This window comes from Salvia hispanica, chromosome 1 (genome assembly GCF_029641045.1).
Source record: "Salvia hispanica isolate PSC_SH4W2 chromosome 1, Shi_PSC_v1, whole genome shotgun sequence".
Lineage (NCBI taxonomy): Eukaryota > Viridiplantae > Streptophyta > Magnoliopsida > Lamiales > Lamiaceae > Salvia > Salvia hispanica.
The window spans coordinates 30194347-30200346 of record NC_142692.1 but is presented as its reverse complement, the minus strand read 5'-3'; positions in this window follow the sequence as shown (position 1 = coordinate 30200346).

The window sequence follows — 6000 nt, the reverse complement described above, 5'->3', positions numbered from 1 at the left end:
ACCCACGAAATAACAGAATAGAAGTATTTATCCCAACAAAAGATCACAGTTTTCATAATCAATAGCGGAAGCGACCAAGAAAGAAGTGAGGCTATGTATGAGGACACAACGACACCTTAAGTACCAACAGATCATTTTATTATTCTCTACTCAACACCGCCGCCCGCTCGTTTCCACTCAACCTGCACATAAGGAAAACACATGCAGGGCTGAGTACGATAAACATACTCAATGGGCTCATTGCCGAAAACAGTTTTATCACAAATATAGTTATTATCATGCCATTTTCAAGTGTCCATCGGGGTTTTAACTTTAGAAAGACCCGAGGCACCAAAATATCTTCTTTCTCAAATATCACGGTCGCGCAACCATTTTTCTCATAGACGGTTACCATATCCTCATTCTACATGACAAGGACTGCGGCCGCAATCCAGGTCACTAGACCGGCCAACCTGTACGCTGACTCTCGGTCTAACATTGGTGTACACTAACCCAAGTAGAGTTTGCGGCTCTACAAGGATCCGAATTCGATTATAACAATAGTGGCATAGCCACGAGGGATAGACATGACAAAACAAATCAAGGCATGATAACACATCTTTCATTCTCATCAATATCATTTTAGGACAATGTCCTTATTTTAAAAGAAAGCCCACCTCGTAGGTTTAGCTCGATAGAATTCTCTTCTCCTCGTTTATCACGCTGAGAGCGCGAAGTATCACCTTTAAATTAGGCGTATCACAAATCAGTTTCAATCATGGATTTCAGTATTATGCATGATCCCACGTTTCTTTTTTTTTCCCAACGATTATTTTCAAAATCATCAATATCACAATCAAAGTATGATTAACATACCATTTTTATTTAAATACTCATCCCAAAATCACCAATAATTCGTATCACGCATGAGTGTTCCACACACACAACATACGCACACAATCATCACACTTGTGCACGCCGACCGAGGCGTGCACACACACACACACACACGGTCGAACACACACACACACACACACACACACATCCATGCATCCCAATTTCATCAATTTATTTCCCCTCCACTCATCTAAATGCATGTGGACTCAAGAATACCGATTAATCGGTAGAAGAAGAGAAGATCAATAAATAAAGTACCTTTTCCAAAAGAACGAACGGTAGAAACAAGGAATTAGTCTTGATTCTTCAATAATCTCTTGAATTTCACTTGAATTCTTCTCAATTGATGAAGAAATCTTGAAGAAACTTGAAGAAAACTTGGAGAGAGAGGGGAGTAATTTTCGAAAATATGGGAGAAGTGGGAGACGCCGGTTTTTGTGATCTCTAGGGTTAGGGTTTCTCTCCTATTTATAGAGTGCCAAAATAATATCCCAATAATTAATTAAATAAAAGATTTGGGAGAGATATTGGGGAAGTGGCGTTGAATTGGTTGAGAAGAAGGAGGATTTCGAAAATTATAGGCTATTTATTTAGCCTATAATTAAATTCAGATATTTTACGGAGTAGAATAATATATCACGGAGCAAGAATAATTATTTAAACTCCCCAAATAATAGGAAAAGTGGCGTGTATTTTTGACTTCTTCAAAGGGATTCAAAATCAAATCCTAATTTAATTAGGATATGCAATATCTTCTTAGATTTGGCAAGATATGCTAGGATATTTTAGCATATTTATATTTATTCATGGAATAGAATAAATAAGGGATCAAATAAATAAATAATTCCCTCTTCTCCAAAATATGAGATTTTCGAAAATCTCATGGGAAAAATCAAAGTGGAGTTCGAAAATTCCATGTAGGAATTATAGAGTATTTGGACTTTGGATTTAATTTGGATAATTATCCCAAACAAATAATTAAATCCAAGAAAAATATTATTTCTTCTCCAATAATCATGATGGCCGAAAATTCCACATAACAAATATGTTCCTATTTAATTCTCACTCATCCCTTAGGAAAATAATTCCCCACAATTATATTACTCCGCATCAAAAATTCACATATTCAGATCAATCATCTCTTCACTTCCACTCCATTTTCTCAACGTATTGACCTTTCAACGGCCACATCATTTTTCCACATCTTTGACTATTCAATAGCCACGTCAACATTTCATCAAGTTGACTATTCAACTCAATCTCCATTCTCATATGCAATTAGGTCACAAAGACACTATGCAATTAATCACTCATCAAATAATTCACATATCATAGCATTTAAGGCATTTAATGCAAAAATTTTATAACCCGAAAAATTAGGGTTTGAAAAAGTGGGGCGTTACAGCAACCTTCTCATCCTCGTCATTTTGCATGTAGACCAATGTATAACATATAGAGTGGTAAGAGAGTCTCAATATAGTTCAAAATGTTTTAAAATATAAAATAGATTAATGTTGATTTATAAATCTATCTTGTATGGGTGTTTTACGAATTTTACATGTAGGCTATTTGCTTAAAATAAATTTATATTTATATAATTAGAATTAGAATATACGACAAAGGGGTTGGTTGGGGTGTGACACGAAGGATGATACTCATTTCGCTCTTTGCAAAAATTGCAAGCATTTTAACAAGCACATGCTAAAAATTATGAGCACATTGACCGGTGCTTGCAAAGTGGCTTTCAAAATCTAGTGTGGTGGGCTTTCATAATGATATTAAAATAAAATATGGGCTTTCAGATGACATATTTAGTATCTCTTATTACTAGATATGCTGAATAAATTTGATGAGATCCTCTGAAGTGTACTAAAAGACAGCATGATGTTGTTGTGCTTAAAACGCACAAAACAATAAATAAAACGCTAACTTCTTGCTTTTCTTGTTATGGAGTAATATTATTTTTTATTTTAGATTTGCTTTTTGTGTTATATGATAATTTTAATTGTATTATACTAGTGTGAACTAAATAATTGTTACTTATTTGCTTTTGTAAATGATATTTTTAAATTTTATTGTAGATCAACATTTCTATATAAATATTTTAAAATATTACAAAATAATTGAAAGTGCAAGTTTTCTCGGTCAACGTGTGTAAATGCAGGGTTGTATCCAACTGATCAGGATGAGATTCCCGACCTAGCTGAGTCGTTGGCACGATAACCGGAACCTGGTATCAAACAAATTTATCAACCCACTTCTACTGGTTAGTATAATGGAGGTAAGGGTCGAATCTCACAAGGATGGACACGTTCGGATAACTGTGGTGATATTCCTGGGTGTTTTTGGTTAGCTACCACGCTTTTGGGGTTGATATTTTACCTAGGAGAAAAATAAGACGGTACTCTACTGACTAGTTGGCGTGAAAATAACAGGCATGTGGTTGTGTTCGTGAAAATAGGGGACAAGGTAATCTCAGAGGCATGTGAAAAGTAGACAGTTACTAAAAGAGGAAATTTAGACAACAAGGCATATCTGGTGGCTGGTTGGCTTTCTGACAGGTCTGGAAGGTACAACTAAAAAGTGGGAGACAAAAGCAAAAGTAACTTAAAAAGTAAAAGTGGTCCAAGGAAAAAGTTGATTTTGACGTTTTCTTCTTCACCAAGCATTAACAGAAATCAGATGAACACAAACTCCATGACTAAACTCAGATTCATAACTTCAAACTCGAGATCTATTGATTAAAATTTTTAACTTGAGATGAACAGCTGAAATTGAAAACTGCCTCTACTGACTAACATGCAAGGTGGTGATAACAGCGCAAAATAGGAAATTCATGCACGAAAACTCAAACTGAAACATAACTACAAAATTCGATCACCAACCACAGATCTAGCTTACTCAAAAGAAAATACATGCACGCACTTAAAGATTAAAAGCGATAACTAAATCTAACTTTCCTAGGCAGAATGAAGCAAACTCAAACCCAAGAGACATTCGGAATAGAAATTTCATAACTTAACGTTTGGATCTTCACCAAGTACTTCAAAAGGCAACAAAGATAAATGTTTGCAACAGATCCAACGAAGAAAGCAGGTAAAGATTAAACTAGAAATCAAATAACGATTGTTTTGCCACTCCGGGCGGTGATACTGCTATACTACTACGACAAACTGGCTAGAACGTTAGAACGATGATTTCTCCGGCAGACTCTTGGACGTCAAGTGACCATAGTTGTGGCGAGGAACGAGAGATTGGATAATGCTGAAGGACCGATCCTCTAGAGAGAATTCTACTAAGTGTGTGTGAGAACGAGAGCTTGCGAACTCCGAACTAGAACTCTTTGTCTCTCTCCAAGTGGCTTCTTTTATAGGGAGGCTTGCCCTTGCTTTTTGGATAGACTTCCTTCACGATTTGACTTTTCTGCCCTTGTTAATGATCATCCCATCTATCCTTCTTCTCATCTCGAGCCTTTTTTTTCTGGCATGCATCCTGGTCAGTATTGCACCCTTCTAGCGCTCTTTTCACTTGCATCACCTGAATCGTCTCCAACTGACTTGGATCCCTTAATCCTGCACACTTGAGCAACTATTTTGCGGATAATACATGCATTTCACGACATACTAACCAGTAACCAAGGCTTAGAATACGACTTATCAATAATTAAACTAGATTCATAAACTAGCTTATATATTGATTATATTACATGAGAATGTTATATTGTTAACTCAATACTTAATTACTAACTACAATTAAATAATAATCATTAGATATTTAAATCAATGGCCTAGATCATCAGTCCCGGAATATTAATACAGTCAACAAAAACGTCAATAAGGGTATTAAGGTCAATTTACAACAAATTAGTTGTAAGTAACTTTTGAAAAATATTCCATAACTTTAAAACGCATATAACTTTCTTGATTTAAATTATTTTTTCGCACAACATATATTAATTAAAGATAATTTCATAAGGATTCTAACGAGATCTCACTTGCATATGTTCCGATGTCAAAATTTGATAAAACAAAATTCAAATATTTTCAATTTTTTCGTACAGCAACAAATGTCAACATAGTATATAAAATATGTCAATATAATACATGTAGAATGTAATTCTTAAAGCAATATGTTGACATTCTCAAAGCATTGGGTTGATATTTTCAAAACATTATATTGACATTTTCATCCAAAACCCTAATTTGATAGTTTTTTAGCTTTTTCGATTTAATTAATAAAAACGAAAATTACATGTGGTAAATTTTAGACCACTAGATTTCTAAAATCATATGGTCTTAATTTAGTTGTAGTTAGCAACTAAATGATGGGTTAGCAATTGATCACTCCCCTATACACATGTAAATATCTAATTGTGAAGATTTAAAATATGTAAATATAATACATGTAAATATCATTCCCAAAGCATTGTGTTGACATTCTCAAAGCATTGTGTTGATATTTTCAAAACACTATATTCACATTTTCATCCAAAACCCTAATTTGATGGTTTTTTTCATCTTTTTCGATTTAATTGATAAAAACGAAAATTACACGTGGCAAATTTTTTACCACTAAATTTCTAAAATCATATGGTCTTAAATTAGTTGTAGTTAGCAACTAGAGAGAGTTAGCAATTTATCACTCTCCTTATATTATAATTTATATGCTAATTATCATATCAATCAAGATAATGATTGTTTTGCCACTTCGGGCGGTGATACTGCTATACTACTACGACAAACTGGCTGGAACGGTAGAACGATGATTTCTCCGGCAGACTCTTGGACGTCAAGTGACCATAGTTGTGGCGAGGAACGAGAGATTGGATAATGCTGAAGGACTGATCCTCTAGAGAGAATTCTACTAAGTGTGTGTGAGAACGAGAGCTTGCAAACTCCGAACTAGAACTCTTTGTCTCTCTCCAAGTGGCTTCTTTTATAGGGAGGCTTTCCCTTGCTTTTATGGTAGATTTCCTTCACGATTTGACTTTTCTGCCCTTGTTAATGATCATCCCATCTATCCTTTTTCTCCATCTCGAGCCTTTTTTTCTGACATGCATCCTGGTCAGTATTGCACCCTTCTAGCGCTCTTTTCACTTGCATCACCTGAATCGTCTTCTACTGA